Source organism: Suricata suricatta, chromosome 11, assembly GCF_006229205.1.
Source record: "Suricata suricatta isolate VVHF042 chromosome 11, meerkat_22Aug2017_6uvM2_HiC, whole genome shotgun sequence".
Lineage (NCBI taxonomy): Eukaryota > Metazoa > Chordata > Mammalia > Carnivora > Herpestidae > Suricata > Suricata suricatta.
The window spans coordinates 92,693,514-92,720,515 of NC_043710.1; the positions used below are offsets into that span (position 1 = coordinate 92,693,514).

Below are 27,002 nucleotides of genomic sequence, written 5' to 3' on the forward strand. Positions count from 1 at the left end.
TTGTAAGATACGATATGAATATCTAGACTGCTGGGATTTCAGAGCTGTCGTAAAGCTCTGAAATATATGGATGCGGTTAATTACATATTATAGAAGTTGTACTACGGTAGAGAGCACATGAACATGGAAAACTCAGGCTCTATCATCTACTAGCCGGGTAGAACATAAGCTGGCTGTGTAACCTCTCTCTACTTTAATTTTCTCACCTATAGATGGGCTAAAATGTTCCTCTGAGGCTTGTAGTAAGAATTTGAAAAAAGTATCAATATAAAAGTGATCTTTAAACTTAGCCCGTTCCCTAAGTTGCTACCAGGGCCATGTCAACTGCACTTTGTAAAGTCAATTCACAAATGCCTAGGACACAGAGTAGATACTGACTAAGCACATGGCCATCTACTGAACAAAAGGTTCATTTACCAAGGTTTAGACTATGAAGTACATTTCATAACAAGGTTATCACAAGTCATCTTGAAAATTCAGGACTGCCCTCTGTCAGGATCCTCATTCATGAGCTTAAAGACAGAACCTGTTTTAGTACAAGGCAGTTCTTTCCATCCACACGGTGATAAATGCTACGGTCCTCTATATCCAACACTGATTGTTGTCACAAAACGTATGTGTGTGTTCATCTAAGACTTCAGGAACCTTCAGGTAGAAGGTTCTTTTACAATATAAACTTATCACTAACAGCAGACAACAAAACAGTAGGTACTATGCCACTAGGGACAGACCCCACAGTTCTTATCAAAGACCTGTCTTAAGCAGAATGCCAACAGAATTTTTGGAAATGTTTAACAAAAGTCAAAGAAGTTACACTTATTTTCTATTTACTTAGCAGCTCAACGGGGCATCAGGGTGATTCGCTTGGGTAGGCACCCGACTCTTAATTTCAGCTCAGGTCATGATCTCATCTCACGGTGAGTTCTTAGTGAATTTGAGCCCCGTGTCAGGCTTTGCACTGACAGCACAGAGCCTGCTTAAGAGTCTATCTCCCTCTCTCTCTTTCTGCACCTCCCCTGCTCATGCTCTCTCTCTCTCTCTCTCTCTCTCTAAAATAAATAAACATTAAAAAAAAAAAGAGGGGCGCCTGGGTGGCTCAGTCGGTTAAGCCTCCGACTTCGGCTCAGGTCAGATTTCACGTTCGTGGGTTCGAGCCCTGCGTCAGGCTCTGTGCTGACACCTAGCTCAGAGCCTGGAGCCTGCTTCTGGTTCTTTGTCTCCTTCTCTCTCTGCCCCTCCCCCTCTCATGCTCTGTCTTTCTATCAAAAATAAAACATTAAAAAAAAATTTTTTTAAAGAATAAAAAGTGTGTGAGGAGGGTGCTAAACTGTCACTGTCTCAATATAATATTCACCAAGTTTAAAGAGCATCTTTAAACTGGAAGCTTTAGAACTACTTAAACCAATTCAACGGCAATGATGTAATACACAATTTAAATATAGGCAAACTGAGGGATGGCAACATTAGAGACATACTCAAAAGAAGTGCTAGAAAGTTAGCAATCAAGGGAACTTAACAAGTTATTCCTCATGGCCCCATGCTTTAACAACTCTTCCAAATAGTTTGATGCTTGTTTTATATTCTTTTCTTCCTAAAGACTGAAAAGTAATGCCAGGCGCCTTCATTGGTCATTTTTCAGGATACTCTATTGGAATAGCTTTCCAGGAATGTAGATAGTGTGCACATGAATATACGGGCTTTGAATTAGAACATTAAGATTGCAAAATGGGTCAGTAACATAAATCTACTCAAAATCTGTTGGGGTAGTTTTAGGAGGAACAGTAGGTGGGAAAGAAAAACTGAAAACCAAACAGGCTGAAAAATGAGGAAATACAGGATGGAAAAAGATCTTTAACTGGAGCCTTTTAAAAAGTTTTTTGGGGGGTAGTGGGGGTAATCTATGATTTTCTGGAGAGAACAGATGTGAAGTTACGTCTGACTACCTCTCCAGTTGGCAGAGTTCTAATGCACTTGTAAAAGAATTCTGAATTGGTTCTGAAAGCCAGGGAGCCAGGAATCTTGGGTGACGCTGACTGGTTCTGTTACCAAGTCTTGGAGTGTGCCTGTGAAAATCTCGGCTGCTTTGTACCCAAATCCCAACTATAATGTGCTCTTGTAAGAGTGCTGGGAGAAAGTCAGGATAAAGTGCAAATTGGAGGATCAAGTGCTCAGTACATTTTTGCCAAAGAGATTATAATATAAGAACAGAATGTCCAGTTACCTAAAACTCCCCATAGCTGTCAAACTATTTGTACTTTGTGTTCCTGGCAAAGGGTCAGGTCGAGCCAATACGAAAGTCAACACAACTGGAAACTGGAAACACTTCTGACCACTAGCACTGGAAGGTACACAAGACATACCTTTATGCTGGTATGCAAGATCAATATGTGCGTCACAAAAATACTTTATGGTGGAGTACCGTACTGCATAAAGTGTGAATACCAATACCACTAGCTTCACTCACCAAAAAAAAAAAAAAAGGATGGAAAGGAGATTTACTCTTCATTGCACCCATTTGAACCACCTAAACGCACTGTATGCACATATCATCTTTTCCTTTCATATATTATATTATCTTTTCCAAATATAAACATTTTTAAGTGACCTATCTGGGAATGATCTACCTAACGGCTTTTTAATTCCTCATTGTTATCAACTGTCTGTGAAAAAAATTCTGAATTGGAATCTGGGATTCCATGTGAAATATATGGTATTAATAATAATTTTTAAAGGACTTAGGGAATGAGGAAAAAAAGAGAAATAGAATGGTGGCCAAAAGGAAATACATACTTTTGTAAAACAGCAACTGGGAAAGAAAAAGAGTGAAACCCACCTGAGCCGCAGAATGGGACTAAAGGAGAGGAAGGAGTAGCACACAGGCTCCCCCTGGAGCCTTTGGCCTAACGAAAGGCGAAGCAGAAACACACTGACGTGGACAGAGGGGCTGGGAGGATGTCCTCAGGCCTGCAGGGTCACTTCCTCTGCTAGCCAGGTTAAATGTGTTAATAAAAGTTAACTAAATATTTCATACAAATTACCCAAATCGTATCAAAACTACTGTGGCTTTGGAACCACAAGGACTCCAGGAGGCAGAGGTTACCAGGCCTTAAGTCCAGGGATGCTTCGGCAGCTCTGGGCCTCCCAGGCCCCCTGTCACCGTGGAGAAACTACCAGAAAGAGTGCTTCCCGCAGCAGGAAGTGGATCGTGCAGGATGCACACTCTGCAATGGTAAATAGTTGGGAACACTTTCACAATTCTTTTTTTTTTAATGTTTATTTATTTTTGAGAGAGAGAGAGACAGAGTGTTAGCGAGGTAAGAGCAGAGAAAGGGGGATAGAATCTGAAGCAGGCTCCAGGCTCTGAGCTGTCCGCACAGAGCCCAACACAGGGCTCAAACTCACGAACTGTGAGATCATGACCTGAGCAGAAGTTGGACGCTTAACCGACTGAGCTACCCAGGCGCCCCCAGATTCACAGTTATAAAAAATGAATCATAATAATTCAAAATACGCATTAATTTAGGATGAGCCTAAATATCAAGGAAGAGTTTTCATAGCATTAAAATAAGGGAGGTGAGGGAAACACTCGTAGGGAGTTTAAAATTTCAGCCACCTGACATCTTACCTATTCACCGGAGAGAAGGGCAGAAAACCAACACTGTAAAAGCTCCCTGCTGGTAGTCTGCTACCAAATACTTGAAAACAAAATGTAACTAAACATTTTGGCAGATTCACTTTTAGTTTCCTGTGGCCAGATGACACTTCGTTCCTGTCATTGTTCTGCACTTAGGTGCCTATTTCCTTTACAAGGCAATCTGAGATAACCTCTTGATCACTTGTTTAATAAAATTGGGGACAACAAACATGTTAGTTTTCTCTGCTATCTTTTTTTTTTGCATTTTATTCAGTGATTCCCATTAGGCTTATTTGTCCATCCATTTGTTCATAAAATGTGTGCCCTCACAAAGCTTAGAGTCTCAGTTTCATTAAACAAAGATTAACCAAGAAACAGAATAAAACAAAAAACAAAAACCCCAAAACAAAAAGATGAACCAGACACCAGATCTATGCCAAATGCTGCACTAAACATGAAAGAAATTGGGAGTGAGTAAAATCCAAACTCTGTCCTCAGAGCATCCACAATCTAGAAGAAAATTCATGGAGACGACACATACTTGAAATAAGCCACATAGAAACAGTGAATTCAAACAGAAGTGATTCACTTTTGCAAGCATGATCAAGGAGGCTGAAGGTAAATCGTGAGCCATTTTGAAAGACGATGAAGACGAGGTTAACAGGGTGGAGAGGAGCATTCCAGGCACGGGAAACAGAATGAGAACAGGCACAAGAGACATGAAACATGGGCATGCTGAAACAGAAAAGACGTGTGGGGAGAGCAGGTGAGGCAGGAGGCTTGTCTGTAGGGGGAGACAATGGTTAGCTCATGACTGACCTTGCTCAGGTTAGCCTCCCCTTATATGGATAAAAGAAAACTATATCATTGTGAATACAAGAGGTCAAAAATAATGAGAATTTTTAAATCCTTAAAGGACTGGGCAATTAGGAGTTTGTTTACCTTCAGGGGAAGCACTTTCAGGACCGAGAGGGGATAGAAACCATAACACAGGGAATTAAGGAAATAAGTGAAGACTGAGACTAGACCATGTCTTTGAGAAGCTCAGATGAAAGCAGAAAAGATAGGACAGGTGACGAAGGAACACCAAATGCTCAGAAAGAGAGTTTTAGATCTTGGTCTTTTTTTTTTAATAAGGACCAAAGAGAAATGGATAGGCTGAATTTGAGGGTGAGGTAGGTGGAGGAGGTTAACAATATACCAACAAGTATAGGAAAGCTCCTGAATAGCTTCAAAGAATCCCTTAGGATTACTAGCTTTCTCAATTTTTGCAGGCTTATTTATTTTTTATTCTTTTTTTTTTTTTGAGAAAGAGAATGCAAGGAAAGGGCAGAGGGAGAGCGAGGAGGAGAGAGAGCAAGAGAATCTCAAGCAGGCTCCATGCCCAGCTCAGAGATCCAGGCAGGGCTCGATCTTATGACCATGAGATTATGATCTGAGCCAAAATCAAGAGTCAGACACTTAACTGAGTCACCCAGATGCCACTGTTTATTTGTTTTTTAAAGCCCATTTAACTTCTGCTTTGTGGACTTCTAACATCACCAGAAAGCTTCCTTCTTAGGAAAATCCCCACTCTACCCAAATCTTGCCAGACTCTCAGACACTTCAGATAGCTGGGACTTTAGTTTGTGTTGTTTTCTAAATCTGATCTTCAGCATAAGTGTACCCCAATAAAACAGAATTACTCTTGGAAAGCTAATAGATGTGTTATATATTTGCCCCTCTAGGAATGATTAAATAAATGAATCAATGAAGGTTTATTAATAAGCTTCTTTCTAAAGAATTGTTATTTAAAAATACAAGTGATAGGCATTCTGAATTTTTAAAAATTTCTAGTTGAAAATTAGCAAGAAACCTGTAATCCCATGTAGTTTCCATGTAGATGCAGTTTCCGGTTTTATTAGGTAAGCTAGCATGCTAACAGGTGTTACCATCTCAATCTTCCATCTCAGAAGCACATCGTATCATATTAGAGCCACAGCAGGAAGCTGTGGCCACCAGATTTAGCAAGTAGGTTAAGCCTGAGGATGCACCTAACGGTGTAGATCTTTTCTGGGCCATTTTCCTATGCTATGTCGATACACAGCTTTTTAACAAAATTAAATTACTTTTAGGTAGTTGTATAACCTGCCTTGTTGCTAAATACCTCATGAAAAACTTTCTGTACCAATAAATTCACATCTACATAATAATCATTTTTAAGGTCTGTAAAGTACTCCATTGCACAAGCTTTTGCCGCTGAAGTCACGAATGACAGGTATCTCGCCCATAAAAACACGTCAGGGACACTGTCTCATCTGCCCTGCGCCAGGGCCCCCTCCCCGATTCCCAGGAGGAAGTACCTGCCTTTATTCAGCAGGGGTTTTAACACGTCACCATTAGTGGGTCTGGCCCTGCAGAGGGCCCCACAGTTTCGGATGATACTGCTATCATCAAGCAAGACCGTCTCATCCTGTATGGCGTATCTAATTTCCTTTCTCATAAAGTATGCATACCTGCAATTCTATCTCACTTCACCTCCCCTGACCATTATGTAATATACTTTAGCGGATGCCTTCTTGGGAGACGGAATAAGGGAAATAAACTAATAAAGTTTCAGAATGAGTCTGTAGAATTATAGTTTGCCAATTCATCAATTTACTCTAAGTAAAGTGCAAGTGCAAAACTTGACTGCAGCTGATAAGTCCATTATCACAACACAACATGCCACAGGTTCACAGCCTACTACAAACCACCCTATTTCTCAGTCTCTCGACTGCACACTAAACTACACCCAAGTGGGGAGTCTGGGCGGCTCAGTCAGTTAAGTGTCCGACTTCGGCTCAGCTCACCATCTTGTGTTTTGTGGGTTTGAGACCCCCATTGGGCTCTGTGCTGATAGCTCAGAGCCTAGAGTCTGCTTCGGATTCTGTGTCTCCCTCTCTGTGCCCCTCCCCTGCTCATGCTCTGTCTTTCTCTCTGTCTCAAAAACAAATAAACATTAAAAAAAAAAAAAACTTTTAAACTACACCCAAGTATAATAATGTGGCGTACCAACTCTTTTTGGTAGAAGATTAAAAAGAAAATCCAACACTGCCAAGTGAAATGTGAATTCAGACTCCTGGTCGGTCTTTGGATCATGCTTTCAGTGGGGCACTGTTTCGCCCTTCACTTGCCACAGCACTTTGCTTCACCTAAAGAGTGTGACAGACATTAAAATATCTAACCCAAATTCTTTACTTCACTTTAGTAGTGACACGAAAGATGTCTAAAAACTGGGACTCCATGTTACCAGTGAATACGGCTTCAGAGCTGTCTATGTTGTCTCCTAAAGAACTATATTACATACGAGGCACATTTAGTGTGGGACAGAGTCCATTTTCTCATCCACAGCCGCACAGTAGCAAGTATGACCGCCCCGCCTGCGCATGGCCTCCTGGATGTAAACACAGCACTAGAGAGTTCGGATCTAAACGCTCTAGCCCAAGAATTTTAGGATTTTGATGAAAAGGTATTTAATGAAAAAATTAAGAACATACTGCTGTTTAAAAAAAAGTAAAATGCAAACATACATACATATATACATACACAAAAAGAAGTCACTGCTATTTAGTCTTAAGTACCTCTTTATGTGAAAATATTTCTAAGCACGTCTTCCTTGGTTTGCACAGCTTCTTACTGTCCAGAAATGTTGGTTTAAGCCAGTTGTCTATATCCTATGAAATCAGGCATTCTGAAATATATATTTAAAAAAAAAGTACTTTCCAGACACTTTCAGCAATCACAAGAACAATGAAAAAAGCTCAACATTCACTATACCCTCTGCTTCAACAGCTTCCAAAGAGACTGCCACTTTTACTCCCCTCTCGACTCCTTCACAAATTCGCATCCATCCCTACCTTTCCAACGTGGCCAGATTCCATTTGGGAAAATCTCGAGGCTTCAATGTTGCACTCACTCAAAATTCAGGAGGTAGATACATCTGCTCTTGAGGTGATGTTCCCCCAAAGCAAGTCTCCCCACACTGAGATTAACAATCTCTTAAAGCCCAGTAATTTCCATAACCACCCTCTGAAACAGATGAACTGACACTTATCTCTGTTTACAGGACATGAAACTGAGGTGACTTGCGTGACTTCCCATGGCCCAACTAGCATGCTAAGTCATACTTTCGGTACCCCCAATCTGTTGAGTCATGCTATCTTTACTGAAAAAAAAGGTATATTTCATGTCAACAGTATATGACATCATGCACAAATCATAGAAATACAACTTACTAAAATAATCGAAAATGATTGCAGCCAAAACATGCCTATAACTGCATCAGGGTAATTGAACCACAAAACTAAGCAGCAGGACTGGTCTAGTCACCAAAGGAGCAAAAATTATTTTTAACTTCTCCTTCTCACCAAAAAAGCAATGGATATTGGTCTCTAGTTTTCATCAGAAGAAAATCATATATGCATGCTCACTTTCAGCTGTGAATACACAAGTTTCAGGTCATTACTCAGCTGTGTACAGAACAGATTACTCCCTTCTCTCTCCTCCTGAATCCTACCAAAGCTACCAAGTTAAAGCAAGGCCTCACTAGGAATAGACTACTAGTTCATCACTCTGCAAGCAGCCTTATAGCAGAATTTACAAACCATTCCAGCTCATAACCAGGGATTGCCAGAATGTTAAACAACAGCTACTCAGAAAAGTTGCAAAGTTTCCAGATCACTAACAAGCCTCTTCTACATTTAGCGCTATGGTGGTATCACCTTGAGGTAACATCTGCCCTTTCTAAAACCAAACTGCCTGGAGGTAAATCAGAACTAATACTACTACTCTGCATGACTGTGGGCAAGTTACTCTGGCTCTCTGAGTCTCCACTGCCTCATCCATAAAAGGAGAGCCCCCAACTCCCAGCTTTTAGGGCTGCTAAAGAATGGAGACAATATGTGTAATAAGTGTTTAGCATAGTGCCTGGCACCTAGAAAGCACTTATTTTTTTTTTAAATAAAACTTGTTTTTATGTTTTATTTATTAATGAGACAGAGAGAAACAGAGCATGAGTGGGGGAGGGGCAGAGAGAGAGGGAGACAGAATCCGTGGCAGGCTCTAGGCTCCAAGCTGTCAGCACAAAGCCGGATGCGGGGCTCAAACCCACGAACTGCGAGATCATGACCTGAGCCGAAGTCAGGTGCCCAACCAACTCAGCCACCCAGGCGCCCCTAGGAAGCACTCATTAAATATCCAGTTACTATCGCTTCTATTGCCACCATTGTTACTACCATCATCACACCCAGGGAGCACAGTAGCATTAATGTACAGCAGGGGGTGCTTACTTGTAACTTGGTTAAACATATTTGATCTGATTGTTTTTGGTCCCAGGACTATGCCAATTAATGCCAACTAATGATTCAGGCAGTAAAAATGTCTGACACTCCTAACGTCATTCCTCCTTAACTGGAAGGTCCTTCCCTCTCTTCTCCACCTGTGTAAATTTTATGCATTCTTCAATATCTGGCTCAGAATATACTTCACAGATACCTCCTGCCATAATGGTCCGTTTCCTTTGAGCTGACCTCACGGTATCCATTACCTAAAATTTCCAGCGGGCGATTAATCAGTCACATGTTAGCATGGTTATCATTTTTGTCCTACATGCCATTATCATTTAACTTTGGCCCAGTAATGTGATTTTCATATGTTTATGTCTCATGGCCTTAGACTGTATAGCTCTTGAGGGTTAAGTACCATATCATAGTGTTTCTTTGTATCTATCAAGGACTGGACCTTGGCATATAATCGGTACTCTATAAATGTGCTAATCAATGAGTTTTCTAATCACTTTTGATTGTGTATATCAAATATATTTTACAAAATAAAAAAAGCAGTTTTATTAGTAAACTCTGCGATCAGAGTTCTTGTGAACAAAAATGCTTCATAGCTACCACTGAAAAGCATAATTATGTCTACCTCTCCATGGAGATTCCAAGAATACGAGCTGAAATGACAGAGCAATGTATCAGGAGCAGTCAGAAGTGTCTGCTACCTAGTGCAAATTACATTCTTCTGCAAAAACTACAGCCACAACAAATATAATACTGAGTATTTTAGTATCCATATTAATACTTCACATTTTATATGCAAAAGCTAATAATTTATGCCATACTTCAGAACAACAGACGGTTTAGTAATGAAAGATGAATATATGTGCCTTTCTGGTGAGAATGTAAAATGACGCACCTGCTGTGGGAAACAGTACGGCAATTCCTCAAAACATTAAATTTATCATTTACCATCTGATCCAGCAATCCTACCTGTGGATATATTAAAAAAAAAAAAAAAGAACTGGAAGCTTGGACTTGGAAAGGTATTTGTAGGCCAGTGTTCATAACAGCATAACAGTTCATTATTCACAATATCCAAAAGATGCAAATAACCCCAGCATCCGTGGCGGGATGAATAGATAAGCAAGATGTGTATATACAGATAATGAAGTACTACTCAGCTTTGCAAAGGAAGGAAATTCTGACATGCGCTACAACATGGGTGAACTTTGAAGACATAATGTTAAGGGAAGGAAATCAGATACAAAAGGACACATACCACATGATTACACTCACACGAGGTCTCTAGAGTAGCCAAAATCACAGAGAAAGAAAGTGGAATGACGGGGTATAGTGAAGCACGAGGCCTCCTGATTCATGGGGACAGTTTGTTTGGGGACATGAAAAAGACCTGGACGTGGATGGTGTTGATGGTTGTACAATAATGTGGATGTACTTAATGCCACTGAACTATATACTTTAAAATGGTTAAAACTGCATTTTATGTTATATTTTACAATATAAAGTATTTCAAAAAATTACAGAATAATATATATGCCATACAATGCTGAACATATGATGAATGCAGGAGGAGTCCCAAATTTCTGGTTACTCCCTCAGCACATGTACCAAATGAGTGCCAACAATTCACTTAAGATGGGAAACAGTGAGTAAAGGATAAACTAGCCAAGTCTCAATAAATCCATTTTGTGAGAGGTTTGATTTATGAAGTATACGATCTTCACTTATCTCTTTCTTGGACTTCTTTACTAATAATGTTCATATGGAGAAACAACACTAACAGATAAGGGACTAACAGAGTTGGCATTTTAAAAACCTCCAAAGTGCACCTGCCTTTTATTACTTATGCCTTAAAACTTTATGCCTTAAATTACTAATAGTGCCTATGAGAAAATGTGGTCGTCACACAAGAGCCACAAGAAATAAGGATTTAGTAATTTACATTTGTTTTCAACATTCTAAGAGTTTCAATTCTTTCCTAAAATTCTTTGCCCGTTTAACGACGAACTAAATAACAATACTGTGATAATAAGTACAAACCTTCTCAAATAAGAAGTGTTTTCACTGAGATGGTGGCATCTGACAACCAGAACTTAGTATCTGAGAGATCCTTTGTATTAAGTTCTTCTCTTAAAATGCTGTGAAGACTTGGGCAGGCATGGGAGAGAAGAAAAAGTGCTAAAGGTATGGGTTTCCTGAAAAACTGCCTCTCTCACAAGAGATCATAGCATAGTCGAGTGTCATTATTATAGAATTCATTATTTGCAAATTCCCCTACTCAATAGTTTGTTGCCCCCAAATCCATACTTGCGCCTCTCTCACAGTCACGTGCAGATACCAGTTTGAGTCGCCCCCCGCACATGTTCCCAGCTGAGATGGAACAGGGAGGGCTCTACCATCCTGTTTCAGCTCTCACACCGTAAACAGGTGCCCGTCGTGGGATTTAGTGCCATGTTTTTTCATATTCTTCTGTTTTCACTATCAAGATGGCTCTGAAGGGTCCTGCGGAAGTCCTGTCTGGTGCTCTTACACAAGAAGCCTGTGATGTACGTATTAGACCAGATTTATTCAAGAATGAACTGTACCGTATCCACTCTGAACTCAAAGTTAAAAGATCAACAATATATGTTGAATAAAGTGTCTTTAAACAGACACACATATAAAACAAGGTTATGTACTAATCAGTTGACAAAAATGTGACCAGAACTGGCAGGAACGTAACCCCGTACCTCCTATAGGAGCAATGCTTCCACATTCACGCATTGTTCATGGCGACTCTATATAAGTACATAAATAACAAGAATCAAGTGTACTCTGTTAAAGAAAACACCTTGGGGATGGGGGCGCAGGGGGAGGAGGGTGGAAATAATAAAGATGGTCCAGAAACAGGCCCATGTAAATATGGCAGGAAATGGCAACAAGATTAGTAGGAAAATGTGAAACTTGAGTAACTGGTCCTGGGACAAGTGATTATCAATATGAGAAAAAGAAAGTGAATCCTAACCTCACAACATAGAAAAACTCAACTCAAGCTTTATCCTTATGATAAGAAAACAGTTATTTTTTCTAATAGAAGAACTTAAAAATCCTGATTTAGGGAAGTATTTCATAAATATAAGGAACCCAAGGAAAAGTTGGCCAGTAAAATAAAAAACTTTTGATCATTGGAAGACATTAAACACGAAAAAACACAAGCTGGAAACTGGAAAAAAATGCTTCCAACACATGTAATTAGTATGGAGAACTCCTAAAAAGAAAAAGAAAAACAATCCAATAGACAAATGACAGAAGACAGAACACGTTATTTAATGGAAGATAAAATTCCAATGACTAATACATATATGTAAAAGACGTTCAAGCTTAATAATGTTCAGAAACAAAAATTAAAATCTCAATGGAATACCATTTTATATAAATTAGCAAAACTTAAAAACGTTGACACTACCCAAGTATTGGAGAAAATGTGGAAGAATAGAAACTCTTCCACTGATAATGGGAGTATAAATTTAAGAACTGGCACAAATACCTGGGAAAACACTTTTTCACTGTCTAGTTGAGTTGAAGATGCACAGACCCTGTGATACAGCAATTCTACTACTCAGTGTAAATGCCACAGGAACTGGTACCAGTGTACCAGAAGACAAGCGTCAGCATGTTCACAATACTGTGTGAAATTATGAAAATCCTGACCAGATAAAGGCCTTTACATCCAAAAAGAGGCTTGGATAAATCAGGCCATATTCATAAAATGCAATGTTACACAGCAATGGAAACTAACTAATTGATAGTTCTCTATGGTTTTCTCATCAAAATAAATTGACTTTTAAAATCAAGAGATTGAAGACAAATAAATGGAAATATATTCCATGCTCATGAATTAAAAGAATATTGTTAAACTATTCACACTACCCAAAGTAATACAGATTCGATGCACTACCTACCAAAATTCCAATGGCATACTTCACAAAACTAGAATAATTCTGAAATTTGTATGGCGCTACAAAAGACCTGGAATAGCCAAAGCAACCTTGAGAAAGAAGAAGAAAGCTGGAAATATCATGCTGCCTGATTGCAAACTAGACTACAAAGCTACAGCAACCAAAACAGTATGGTATAAACAAAGGGGATTAAGAGTACACTTATCCTAATGAGCACTGAAAAATGTATAGACTTGTATAATCATTATATCGTACATCTGCAACTATCGTAACACTGTATGTTAATTATACTTCAATTTTTAAAAAATTGATTTGAATTTGGTACAAAAACAGATACACAGACAATGGGACAGAACTGAGAGCCCAGAAATAAACCCGCACATATAACAACAATTAATCCACGACAAAGAAGGGTATAACGGAGGACAGCCTTCGATAAATCGTGCTGGGAAAACTGGACAGCTACGTGCGAGAGCATGAAACCACATCACTATCTTACAACTCAAGATGGATTAAAGGCTAAATGTAAGACCTGAAACCACTAAACTCCTAGAAGAAAATATGGATAGTAAGCTCCTCGATTCAGTACTAGCAATGTCTTTGTGGGTGGATCTGACTCCAAAGGCAAGGGAAACAAAAGCAAAAATAAACACATGGGACTATGTCAAACTAAAAAGCTTAAGCACAGTCAAGGAAATCATCATTAAAACAAAAAGGCAACCTACTAAGGTATCTGCAAACACACATATGACGAGGGGTTAATACCCAAAATATATAAAGAACTCACACAACAACAAAAAATCCATACAACCTGATCAAAAAATGGCCAGATTAAATAAACATTTCTCCAAAGAAGACATACCATATGGCCAAGAGGCACATGAATGCTCATCATTACTATCAGAGACATGTAAACAAATCAAAACCACAGTGAGATATCATTTAACACCTAATAGAATGACTATTATTAAAATGAAAAGAAACAGCAAGTGTTGGAGAGGATGTGGAGAAAAAGGAACCCGCATCACTGTTGGTGGTATTGTAAATTAGTGCAGCCACATGGAAAATAGTATGGAGACTCCTCAAAATATTAAGAAAACCACCACCATATGATCCAGTGATCCCACTTTTGGGTATTTATCCAAAGAATACAAATACACGAATTCAAAAATACATGCACCCTTATGCTCACCGCAGCATTATTTACTATAGCCAATATATGGGAACAACCTAAGTATCCATCAACAGATAAGTGGATAAAGATGTGGTATATGTATACAACGGAATACTATTTAGCATGAAAAAGAATGAAATCTTGCCATTTGCGACAACATGGATAGACTTAAGGGTATTACGCTAAGTGAAATAAAGCAAACTCTCTATGATTTCACTCAAATGTGGAATCTAAAAAGGAAAACAAATGCACAAACAAAACAAAAGTAAATTTATAGATACAGAGGACTGTGTTTACCAGAGGGGGGTGTGGGGGATGGGTGACGGATGGTAACTAGACTTGTGGTAGTGACACCACTCTGTAGTGGATGCAGATGGGGAACTACAAAGCTTCTTACTGGAAACTTATATTAAAAAAAAGAAAAACCACTGTTAAAGGATAAAATAATTATAAAAATATTTACAGTAAATTCCACTGCTACAAAATTCAAAAACCTAGAATTAATCGTATTGTTTAGGGTCACATATGTATGCAATAAAAACTGTAAAGAAATAAAAAAAAGCAAGCACAAAACTCAGTGTTGGGGCATCCTTGGCGGGGGGTGGTGGTGGTAAATGTATCATAGGCGAGGGGCATGCAGAGGGCAAAAACTGAACTCTCCGTTCTCTCCAAGCCTGTTCTTCCTCCACCAGCCCCCACCTCTGGAGCTCTCTCTCTTCCTCTCACACTCCCGTGGAATTAATCAGCAAGGTCTCTCAACAGTCCACACACCCCGATTCTGCTCAGTTCTTTCTGTCCCTGTTACTTTACTCTGGCTTGAGCCCCCATCAACCGCTCACGGGGACTGCTGCACCAGCTCCTTCCTGATCTCCCAGGAGTATACAATCCCCTCTACAAGAAAGCCAAGCCCTCTTTTCAAAATTGAAGTCAAATCATGTCCCTTAAACTCTCCAAAGGCAAATCCAATCTCCTTATCATGGTCTTGGGGCTTCCTTTAATCTGTTCTCTGCTCACCTTGCTCACCTCCTCCCACCCACTAGGTTTCTGCCAGCCTGGTTTTCTGCTTCTCAGAACTGCCAAGCTGATTCCCTCTTAAGGCATTCACAGGAATGCCTTTTACCTGGTTCTTGGTTTTGCTGGCTTCACCTTGGCATCCAAGCCTCAAACAAATTTAAACACGAACATTACCTTCTCCAAGAGCTGTCTCTGACCATGACCAACCCATCAAAAATAGCCCCATTGCTACCATTAATCACTTACTACTTCAGCCTCTTTCGTCCTTTACAGGGCTTACTACCACATGTTAATTTAGTGCTCGAGTCCCTCTCCTAAGTCCCACAAAAGCAGAGATTTGTCAGTCCAGCTCAGTGTCATGCAGAGGAGTATCTGGCACAGGGCAACAAATACTTGCTGAATGAATGAAGAAGTGAATTTTACTTTGATTAAACATGATGTAATATCTTCTAGCAATGAAATGAAAGTCAAGTATATCAGGGATGAGTATGACAGAATCAAGAGAAATTTTGAAAATCACTAGAAAAGCATTAACCACAGACAAAGTTTAGTTTAAGTAATCCTTTTCTTGTGGCTCAGGTAATGATCTCATGGTTTATGGGTTTGAGCCCCACGTTGGGCTCTGTGCTGACAGCTCAGAGCCTGGAGCCTGCTTCGGATTCTGTGTCTCCCTCTCTCCCTGCACTTCCCCTGCTTGTGCTCTGTCTCTTTCTCAAAAATAAGCATTAAAAAATTTTTTTTGTAATTAAATAATCCTTTTCTTAACAGTGCTTGTAACAGATCATATTCCTAAAGCCCATTAATGAATTATTAGTAAAAGTTCCACACAGCCAGCTTTGGAAGTGTGTCATCCTGTTTACATCTGTGTCTAGAAGAGCACTGTGATTAAGATCATGGGGCTTCAGTTCGGCCAGTTCAATCATGAATCCGCACTGGAATTTGAGCAAGTCACTTACCTCTTCTTGCCTGCTTCCTCATTTGTAAAATGGAACTATTAGTAGCTATTTCATAGTCATTAGAGTCACTGTGAAGATTAAATGGAAGTTTTAAAAGCATTTGGTTGTGTCTGGCATGTAGTAAGTGGTCAGCAGATCATTGTCATTATTGTGAATGCCAAGAATAGGAAAGTCCAGACAAATGGGACAGCTTAGAAGAGTCAAATACCCCCGTACATCCTCCGCCTCTGGCAGAGGGGACTAACTACATACGACATCCCTGGAATACAGGCCAGGACTCCATCCATTCCCCTCCAAGAAGTCAAATGTACACAAAGGTAGTACGTAAGGAAGGGGGGAAGCACTCTGAGAACACCATAAGAGTGACTCTCTTCCCCGAGCTTGGCCACACAGGAAACCAAGTCTTAAGAAAGTCACAGGAATCCCCTAGATGAAAAACAAGGGGAAAGCACGTGCAAAGGCCCAAGTATGTCAAAGTGAGAAACTGCTGGTGTGGCGTATGTAGCAGGGCTGGAAGATGGTGCTGGACGGGTAGGACCGGACAGAATGGGGGCTAAGGCCCTCCGTTTAAAAGTTTGCATTTTTCAGGGCACCTGGGTGGCTCAGTTGGGTAAGTGTCCGACTTTGGTTCAGGTCACGATCTCACAGTTCGTGAGTTTAAGTCCCATGTCAGGCTCTGTGCTGACAACTCAGAACCCGGAGCCTGCTTTGGATTCTGTGTCTCCCTCTCTCTCTCTGCCCCTCCCCTGTTTACACTCTGTCTCTCTGTCTCCAAAATAAATAAACCTCGAGGTGCCTGGGTGGCTCAGTGGGATAAGCATCCAACTTCGGCTCAGGTCATGATCTCATGGTTCTTGAGTTAGAGCCCTGTGCTGGGCTCTGTGCTGACAGCTCAGAGCCTGGAGCCTGCTTCCGCTTCTGTACCTGCCCCTCCCCTGTTCACGCTGCCTCTCTCTCTCTCTCTCTCTCTCTCTCTCTCTCTCTCAAAAAAATAAATAAAAAAACATTAATAAAAATAAAAAATAAACCTTAAAAATTTTTTAAGTACAATGAGATAAAAGATTACATTTTTCTTTAGGCAAAACGGAGGTTAAAGGGGGAAAACTTAACATGCTAATTAGATACCAATCCTTCCAAAAAAGGCAAAACACCTTTATGACTTTAAACATCATATAGGTCCAGTGTTAGTCTAAAATGGAAAATAAATGTTAAGCCTGAATCCTTGCAACTCTTAGCAAGTTGCTTTTTAACAATGACTGACGTGAAATCTATTCTAACTTTTCATTACTTCCATAACCACTGACGTCATGCTGATCACCATGACATCAGATAGAATCTATTGAGTTTACTATGTGCCTTGCACTATGTTGTTTTACACTTATTACCTCGTTCAGTTCTTACTTTCTCTTACAAGATACTACAATTACTGCCATATTATAGATCAGAAAACCAAAGTTATGATCAGATGGCTAGTGAGTGAAGGCAACAGAATTCAAATCTAGGCTGCCTGACTGATAAGCCTTAAAATTAAACCAATCTGCTGAACTAGGTATTACTCAGTTCATTTACATCATTTGCTCAAAAACTATGTGTGTACCTACTGTAATTTAAAGCTTCATGCTAGGTAAGTGATTCTCAAATTTTACTGTACAGAAGACTCATCTAGGCAAATTCTAAGATTCTGATTCAGTAAGTCTAGGGTGGAATTTTCAGAGACCTGCAATTTTAACCATAAATTCAGTCAATTCTGATTCACTTAGCCCATGAACTCTGATAAACCCTGTGCGATGTGTCCTAGAGATTCAAGGATATTTGAACCTCCTGTCCTCTGATTTATCATCTAAAAGGATTAAAAAAAAAACACCACAAATAAAGCAATGTAGGAAAAGTCGTATAGACAATACAGGCAAGAAAGACTTCAAGGAAGAAGGGTTGTCTGTAATAAAATGATGAATAGGAATTTATGAGGAACACATTTCCCAGACTTTTAGGAATAATGTTAAGAAAGAAAGTACAATGAGTAGACAGCTTGGCAGGAACAGAGGATCTGCATTTAGGAATGGAAAAACAGTGTCAGGATAAAAGTTGAAGCTCTAGAATACCGTCAATGTCAGCTTAAACAGTATAGGCATGATTCAGTGCTGGCACTAGGAAGTTCATGGTTTCTGAGGAGAGCAATGATAATTAGGGCATTGTTCTTTGGAAGAGTACTCTGAAGAAGCTATACGAGATCAAGTACAATGAGAATAACAGACAATGGGGAAGAGTGAGGCTCTTTGCATTCTAATCACAAAGAAATCAAAGTCAGGCGAGGGGAATGAAAGAGATTAAAAAGGGAGGCATGGCAACCCTTAATGACTCATTGCATGTAGGGCAGGGACAACAATCACAGCTGATTTCTTCACTCCTGAGGTCCTTAAGTATCTTTGACAGTTCCAGGTTTCTTTTTAGAACTTCTTATATAGCTAACTGGACTGAATCTCTAAAGAGTTCACTTACTGAAAACACAGGCCACAATTAAGAGGTCAATAAGTAGGCCTCTGACTAGCCAAAATACATGTCACATAGTTCATATGCTAAAAAAAATTATTAGTATACATGTAATATACATACATATATAACTGAAAGAACATTTTTCAGAGCTGCACAATCCTATTTTATGCAAAGTTCTAACAAATGTAAGCATCTAATTTCCAAACCCAGAAAGGAGCCTACTATGGGTGGACATGCCAAAGAGTTGAGGTTCAAGAGGAAAAATGAAAACTATAAAAAAGCACACACAAATCACTCAGGGTAAATTCTCCACAACTGTTTATTGACAGGTACACATGATTCCCAGGAAAACGAAATTAATGAGACTTTTTTTTTCATGTTCCAAGCAACTACCAAAACAGAAAGCTTTTAAACATTCTTTAAAGCCAAAGATTTCAAAAACAAATATTTACCTGATGGAAAGATCCCCTGTAAAGGAGAGCTGATTCGTGCCAACACACACCCTCTCACCAGTACCCAAGATATAATCAACCAATCAAGATGTAATTTACAACACAAAGTTTGAAGATGATTAGAATGCTTTCAGAAGGCTTCTCATCAAGAATATGGCCCCAAGGATGAAGTTTAATTTGGGCAATTCTTTTCTGATGGCTATGACTTGGAATTCCAAGCTCCAAATAATATGAAGGCATCCTCAACAAAAATTAACACCAATAAACCGGTCTTAAATACAAACCCTGTAAATTTACCTATTGAAAGCAGGCAACATTATTTGACACTCAACATCATGTAACAGGCTGGGTGACAACCTTGAAGGAGACTTTTAAACAGAGCAACACAGGAAGGTGTCTCTGTTCACCAATACTCATCAATGTTCACTATAATACTGTTCATATGAAGCCCTCATCTATTTTAGAAACAGATGAAAACATTTTCATGGGGGAATTAAGATGTTAACTCTTCCAAAGTTATACTCAGATTTACGATTTAAGTTTAAGGTACATACTAAAGCCATGTACCTATACCATATATTATTGGAGTAAGAAGAGTTCAGGTTTCAGCTTGAGATTTTTTAACCATGCCAGAAAAGCAAACCAGCGTATATTTCCAGCACTGTAACATTAAGTATGTTGTAGGGATAAATCAGTTCAATGGAATTAGGACTCTCATTTTCTTTGACACACCAAAAGATAGAGAAAACAAAAGCATACACTTAACTTCCAAAACTTCATGAAATGATCAGGCCACAGTAAGCTATCAAAGACTAAGATTGTGGTACAAAATACCAAATACACTACATGTTATAAACATGTAAACAAATGAAACGGTCAGTTGCACCTGGATGGTTTGACCCTGCCCCCTCCGCACCCCCCCCTCATCCATCTCTTTATAATCATCCTAGCTCTCCAGTACCATACAACATGAGGACACTAACGGAAGCCAAAGAACTGTGCCCTGGGAGGGCCTTTTGCAAGTAGCAGCTTGTGACCCATAAATCAATTGGGTGGATTTCAGTCAGCATGTTTTAATAAAAGTGAGTGGAACCTAACAGGAATAGGAATGATCAGTAACACATGTAATAAGGGTAAACAGTGCTCTGTGAATCCTTTCATTCATATATATGGATGTACCAGATCCTAATATAAAAAGTATTTAATAGTGGGCATGATGGTAAAAAAAAAAAAAAAAAGGTTTGAAAGTTCTTACCCTAGAGATCTAGCTTTAATGCCTCAGGACCCACAGGCTGAGTGTTTCTAATGGAAACATAGAATCACTACATAGAATCACTTTCCTCAAAATGGACTCCTGGAAACCAATTTAAGAGCTCCAGGGCAGCATAAACAGAATGGGGACAGCCCCAGCTAAGCCAGTATCTGGACCTGAAACTACCTTCCCCACACAACAACCCTAAGCGTGCCAACAAGCTCCCTGTAACTTAGCAACCCTCAGCCCAGCTCCTCCTTCCTCAACTGGCTGTCAAGCGTTCAACTTCTTCCAACCAACTTTCCTCAACTACAACTTCCAGAACCACTGTGCCAAGGGAAGCCCCTTCTCGCCTCACCAGTTCCCAGAATGTCTTCTCAGGCGAGGATCTAAAACCCTGTACTCCCCATTCTCAACAAAGAACGAAGCCCCACTGGCCCCCTCCCAGATCCCAGGATCGGGTACCCTCCTCCCAGGCCCCATCTGACTCCAATTCCCTCACTCTCAAAGTCTCCCAATGAGGGCAAAACGATCCCCCTCGCCAAAGCCCTTATTAAACTACCGCGTCCTTTCATCAGCCCCTGGAAGGAGCAGGCCTAGAGTCCCAGGGGGCTGGAAACGTCCGCCCTCTCTGTTCCCCACCAAACCTCCCAGGGGACACGTCCTCTACTCCCCCCCCCCCCCCCCCCCCCCCCCCCCCCCCCCCCCCCCCCCCCCCCCCCCGGGATACAGTGGTTCGGAGACAAAGTTTCCCTATTTCCCCAGCAGCCCCAGACTCGTCTCCATCTCCTACCAGCCAGGGGGCATCGTTCCATCCCCCACGCCCCTGGGGCACGGTAAAGAAGCCGGGAGCCTCCCAGGAACTCAGGCTCCCCTCACCTCCACCCCAGCCCTCCGCCTCCTCCCAGCCCAGGGCCCTCCCCGCGCCTCCCCAGCCAGGCCTGGCCCCATCCTCCCCCCAGCCGCGGGCAGGTGGCCCAGCCCTCCCCTCCACTCCCAGGCAGGCCCCTTCACGCTCCCAGTTCTTCCCGGCGTCTCCCCACACTGCGCCCCAGCACGAACGGCCCCTCCGCGCCTCGGCCCCGGAGGGGAGCGCCTGGGGGCCTCGAGAAGCCGGCACTGCCGGCGGGCCCGGGCTCCACTCACCCCTCAGCCCGGGAGGCGGGGGAGCTGCTGCGGCGGCTCCTCGGGCTGCGCCTCTCCTCCCCCCTCCCGGCCACCGCCGTCGCCGCCGCTCGGCCTCCGGCCTGGTCCCGGCCGGCCCCGGCCCGGCTCCGCTTCACCTCGTCCCCCACTCTGGCCGCCGGAGCCCAGTGTCCTGCATTGACCCGGAAGCAGCTTTCACGGCCCAACAACAACACGTGACCCTGCCGCACGTGTCACGTCCGCTGCGTGGATGGGAGGGGGCGCCGGCGGAGTGGGTCCTCGGCAATCGAGCTCGGGTTGCCATGGCGACGGGGAGGTCTGTAAGGGCCTGGTAGTCGCTCCAAACACACCGCACCTGTTCTCTTGGCTCTCCTGAGGGGACACCTTAGATGCCAAGGAAGAGTAAATTGTACATCACAGTGAGGTAGGGGCGGGTCAGAGCAGAACCTGGGCAGCGGGAAGCTACGGCCTTGCAGAGAGGAGCATTGGGCTGAACCTTTCCAGACCTGGAATTTTGTCCTGGCTCTGTCACCAGTTTTATATGTGACCTTGATTAACTCACTTCCTGCCTCTGGCTTCAGGTTCCTCACGAGGCGAGTCCAAGGCTGTAATCTAATAAAATCCCAGGATGCTTCTGCTTATTAAGCATATGGTAGCACTCACTCCGGCCTTTATTCTGTGTCCCCTTTGCAAGGCCTGTGGCATCCTGACTTTTCAGTGCCCCCAGCACTAGATGGAAAGACCCCACTTTCCATTCATTGAGCACCTTCTAGGCACTGTACATGGGCTAGTTCTAATTTTCACAACTTGCAAAAGTAGGCATTTTGTAGAATTGGGAACGGAAATTCACAGACATTAAGTGATCTGCCCAAGACCACTCAGGTAGGAAAAGTGGTTGGATTCCAGGTCAGTCTGGCGCCAGAGTAAAAGTCGATGCACTTCCCATTATGACACGCTATTGCTTCAGCTTATCTGTGGCTGTTGGCCTGTGATTGCTCATGTACTTCTTTGTCCGTTTCTTTTGCAGGGGCATATATGGTATAGGGATGGTGTTGGCTGATCTTGAAGAGAATTCAGCCTTGTATGGATGTGTCAGCTGACATGCTAGGAGTCGCAAAGGTCTGTGTGCTACACACATAAGATGTGTGTGCTTTTATGTGGTGTGGGTCAGGGAGCTGGTGAGCAGTTGTGACATATATGTGTGTATAGGTTTCTAGAGTGGGGGTGAGGACCCAAAGGCGGCTTATCACCATCAGCTCCTAGGTACTTAATTCTCTCATTTTGTTTTGTCTTACCCCATAGGTAGAACTTAGAGAAGTTGGGGTTCGGGGAGAGGGGAAGGCCCAAAAGAGCTGGTTAAAGAAAATGCTTTGAGGATCAAGGGGGAGGGTGAGCCAAGCAGTGTGGCTTAGGCTGCTGAGATGGGGACATTCCTCCTCCTTCTGCAGAGAATAGAGCAGTGCCCCCAAAAGTACCTCAAAGTAGCCTCAGTGGCAAGGACCAGAGAAGGACAAAGTGATAAATGCACAGAGAGGGAAGAACCAAGTGGATGGTGCATGGATATTTTGTTAATAGACTTCCTTGTGAGCTCAGGTACCACTGGAGACACAGAAGAAACACTAGGGGGGCTAGATATCCTGTGAGCAACCAGGAAAAGGCAAGAAATGTGGATCATTCATGGACAATGTATACAAATATATATATGAATGATGTCTTTGACTGGGTGTGATTAGTTATCTCCATAAGACAGCCAATATTTTGTTTCTAAAACTCCTATCTCATCATGTTATACCCTGGAATGTAAAATCCTACTGAAGTTAAAATCACAGTTATTAACATGCTCCTCAAGGCTTTTTATGGTCTGGAACCCTGCTGACTTCTCCAGGCTCATCTTTTTGCCTTTTTATCCTCTTGCTTGATACTCTCTGTTCAACCTGGTAGCCACTAGCCACGTGTGGCTATTTAAATTTAAATTAATTGAAACTAACTTAAATTAAAATTGCCTTTCCTGAGTGACAGGACACTAGCCACATTTCAAGTGCTCAGTAGCCATTGGTGACTAGTGGCTATCATATGGGACAGTGCAATACAGAGTATTTTTATCAGCACAGAAAATTCTTTGGGGCGTGCTGCTCTGTACATTCAATACCTCAGCTAAGCCCTTTACTGGAAACATTATTCTTCCAGCTCCTTGAATCTGAAAATTAGACACTATTGTATATTTTGTTGACTCCTTAATAAACATGTAAGCCTTGGTGAAGGCAGGAGCTAGGTCTATCTTGTTCCCCATTGATTCTCCATTGTCTCTAGTGAGAGGCAAGGCTAGAAAGGCAAATTGCTGGTCTTTTTTTTAATACATTATTGATCATTTGTTTTGACCTAGAAATGGCAATTTCATATGGCTCAACCTAATAGGAAAGAAGAACTTTGGAAGAATTGGAGCTGCTTCAGTTGGTTCTGAGTTCCATGTCACTGGGATACATTAAGCAAAAGCAGAATCTGATAATCTGTGAATAATTCCTAGATTGGGTAGACTGGTTGACCAGTATAATTCTAAGAATTGAAATCTTTGTTTCTCCAACTGAGTCTTTAATTCAATGTCCTAACAACAATCATAGCTAACTGAAATCTATGTACCAGATACTGCTCAAGAGATTGCACACAGATTATTTCCTTAATCCTCACAAGAGTCATATAAAGTCCGTTTGATGCCATCAGATTTACCAAGTGAGACTTAGGTCAGTCTCATACCAGAATCTAAGCTCATAATAACATGGTAATTGTAGGCTATCATTCTATCATGAAGTTTCAGTTATATATTTGCATGTCCTTTGAATGCAACAAATTTTGGTTTTATAATGGATATATTCCTTGCACTTAGCTAGGTGGTTTAGGGAAAACAAAGACAAACAAGGCACACTTCCTACAGCGCGGTCGGGAAGACAATGCGTATCCTCAAATACAGTGATACAGAACAATTTATAGTATATTATTTTAAAAGGGGGAATCATCTTCTCAAGTAAGTCCTCTCTCAAGTAAGCAAAAGGGTAAGGACAGAATTATAGGAGAATTCAATCATAAAGGAGAATTATATGAGAATAATAACATATACATACACAGTATTGTGTGTTTATATATGTATATACATATATATGTATGTGTATACATATGTATACATTTTATATGTATAATCCATATACGGGTACACAGGAGAAGGAAAACTACTTGGAAGAATAATGACAGGCTTGGAAATGAAGAGTCTCCAATATTGGTCCTGGTTTTTCCACTAACCAGCCATGTCACTTGATCTCTTTCTGCTTTAGAGCTTTATCTGCCAAATAGCCTGGATTGGACAAACTACCACAGTGAGCCGACTGAAATTATGTGTAAAACATGATATATATGTACACATACCTGTATTGTACACAAAGGCATTTTGAAGAAGAAGTGCCCTTGAGTCCATTGAATTCACAAAGAAGTCACAACTCCCAAAAAAATGGCTAGGCCTCAATGTCCCTTTAAATTCTGCAATTCTGAGATTCTTCATTTTATTTTTGTCAACATTATTGACATATCTGTCAGGAAATGGACTATCATGCCAAGCTTACTGACCAAGCAAAGGGCAGAGATATTTTTATTTTAAACTGGAGCGTCAGACCTAGAACTATTTAGAAAGTGGCCAGATTTCCTTACTGGGCAGAATCTGGTTTTAAAAAAACAACTCTTAATTTGCTTTCCTGCAATTTACGTAAATGGATTAGTCAACGAGGAGCTTAATTTTCAGAGGACTTGCATTTATTAAAAGCTTTTGCAACAAATTGATAAAAGCCTCTCCAGCCCCTTAGTTTCTTCTATTATGAAGAATAACAACATACAGATTACCGCACATATGAATGTACATAAACGTACAGACCAATGAGTTATCACAAAGCAAGACCCCCACGTAACACCACCCAGCCAAGTCACAGAACATTACCAGTTTCCCAAAACCTCCTCCCAGTTACTACAGCTACTATTCTCCCCAAACTAGTATCCTGACTTATACTGTAACTTAATTTCACATTTTTAAACTTTATCTATGGAATCAAATGAGAAGATTTAATATTTAACACTGGGAGAGGCATCCAGGTTGTTGCATTCAGCCATAGTTTACTGGTTTTTGTTGCTAAATAGTATTTCATATTGTAATCACACCACATTTACTTATCCATTCTACTGTTGAAGGGCATTTGGGTTATTTCCAGTTTTAGTTATTGTGCATAATGCTGCTATAAACATTCTTGTGCTTAACTTTTACTGCAGGTACATACACATCTCTGTTGGGAATATAAAAAAATGAATGAATCTTAGCTTTAGATCAGCACTGTCCTAGAAATATAGCACAAGTCAAGTCATAGATGTAATTTTAAATTTTCTAGTAGCCACATTAAAAAGGTTTTTACAAAGTCATATTAATATTTAGTGTCCATTTTATTAATAAAGCCCATCCAAAATATTTCAACATGTTCATCAATATGAAAATCATTAATCAGATATTTTTATGTTGTGTTTTGCATATGAGGTCTTCAACATCCAATGTGTGTTTTACATTCATAGCAATTTGGCCTAGCCGCAGTGCAAGCGTCCAGTAGCCAGTGTGGCTGTGAACTAGCAGTCTGGACTGTGCGGCTTTGGTGAACACGACCAGACAGTATTCCGAAGCGGTTGCACCAGGTTCACCTTCCTGACAGCAGTGTTATGAGAGGTACAATTGTGCAACATCTTCATCAAGACACTGTACTGGGAGTCTTTTTAATGTAGCCATTCTGATGATTCTATAGTAGTATCTTGTTTTGGATTAATTTGCGGTTCCTTAATGACAAAGAGGTTGAGTCTCTTTTCCTCTGTTTATTGGCAAATTGATATTCTCTTTCATGAAGAGTCTGGGTCCTTTTTTTCTATTGAATTGGTCTTTTTTCTTATTGGACTCATAAGATTCATTGAAAGGTGTTCTCTTTTTTATTCTCTGCACAATCTTGTGTAATATTATCATTATTAAGTCCTTAGCTGATTGTTAGAGTTCTCCAACAAAGCTGTTTGACCTAGTGTTTTCTGTATGGAAAGTGTTAAGTTATAGATTCAATTTCTTTCTCTTTTTTTCCAATTTATTTGTTAATTATAGCACTAGTCAAATTTTCCTATTTCGTCTTATGTCAGTTTCAGTGATTTGTATTTTTCTAGGAATTTGTCCACTCCATATAAATTTTCAAATGTATTAGTATAGAGATGTTTATAATATATCCTATTATGTTTATCAGAGCTGCAGTGACATCTCATTTTTACTTTAGATACTGGTTAATTACATGTGTTTTTTCCTGTATTAATCTCCAAATTTTGTTGGTCTTCTGAAAGAATCAATGATCAGTTCTGTTAAATCTGTCTTATGTTTTTGTTTCATTATTTTCTATTTCTTGCTTCCTTCCTTCTGCTCTTATTGGATATAATTTACAATCCTTTTTCTAACTTTTGTCTTTTCTTTTTTTTAAATTTCTTTTTTAATGTTTATTTACTCTTGAGAGAGAAAAAGAGAGAGACAGAGACAGAGCATGAGTGGGGGAGGGGCAGAGCGAAAAAGGGACACAGAAT

At 40.7% G+C, this 27,002-nt stretch overlaps 1 protein-coding gene and 1 long non-coding RNA gene across 6 annotated transcripts in view; one reads left to right on the forward strand and one right to left on the reverse strand.

Moving 5' to 3' along the window:
* Positions 1–21,566, reverse strand: part of TBCEL (tubulin folding cofactor E like) — a 73,998-nt gene extending 52,432 nt beyond the window's left edge. The window contains exons 1-2 of one of the 2 annotated variants that reach the window (XM_029957734.1): positions 21,378–21,566; positions 7,237–7,346 (exon numbers count right to left, since the gene is read on the reverse strand). The gene's annotated coding sequence lies outside the window, so the exon portion shown is untranslated. The remainder of the gene's footprint in view (positions 1–7,236; positions 7,347–21,377) is intronic. The other variant, XM_029957733.1, reaches the window with a different exon arrangement.
* A 152-nt stretch (positions 21,567–21,718) lies between these two features.
* Positions 21,719–27,002, forward strand: part of LOC115307077 — a 29,344-nt gene continuing 24,060 nt past the window's right edge. For 3 of the 4 annotated variants that reach the window (XR_003915546.1, XR_003915545.1, XR_003915544.1), the window contains exons 1-3: positions 21,719–21,801; positions 22,405–22,496; positions 25,974–26,121. This is a non-coding gene — a long non-coding RNA (uncharacterized LOC115307077). The remainder of the gene's footprint in view (positions 21,802–22,404; positions 22,497–25,973; positions 26,122–27,002) is intronic. The other variant, XR_003915547.1, reaches the window with a different exon arrangement.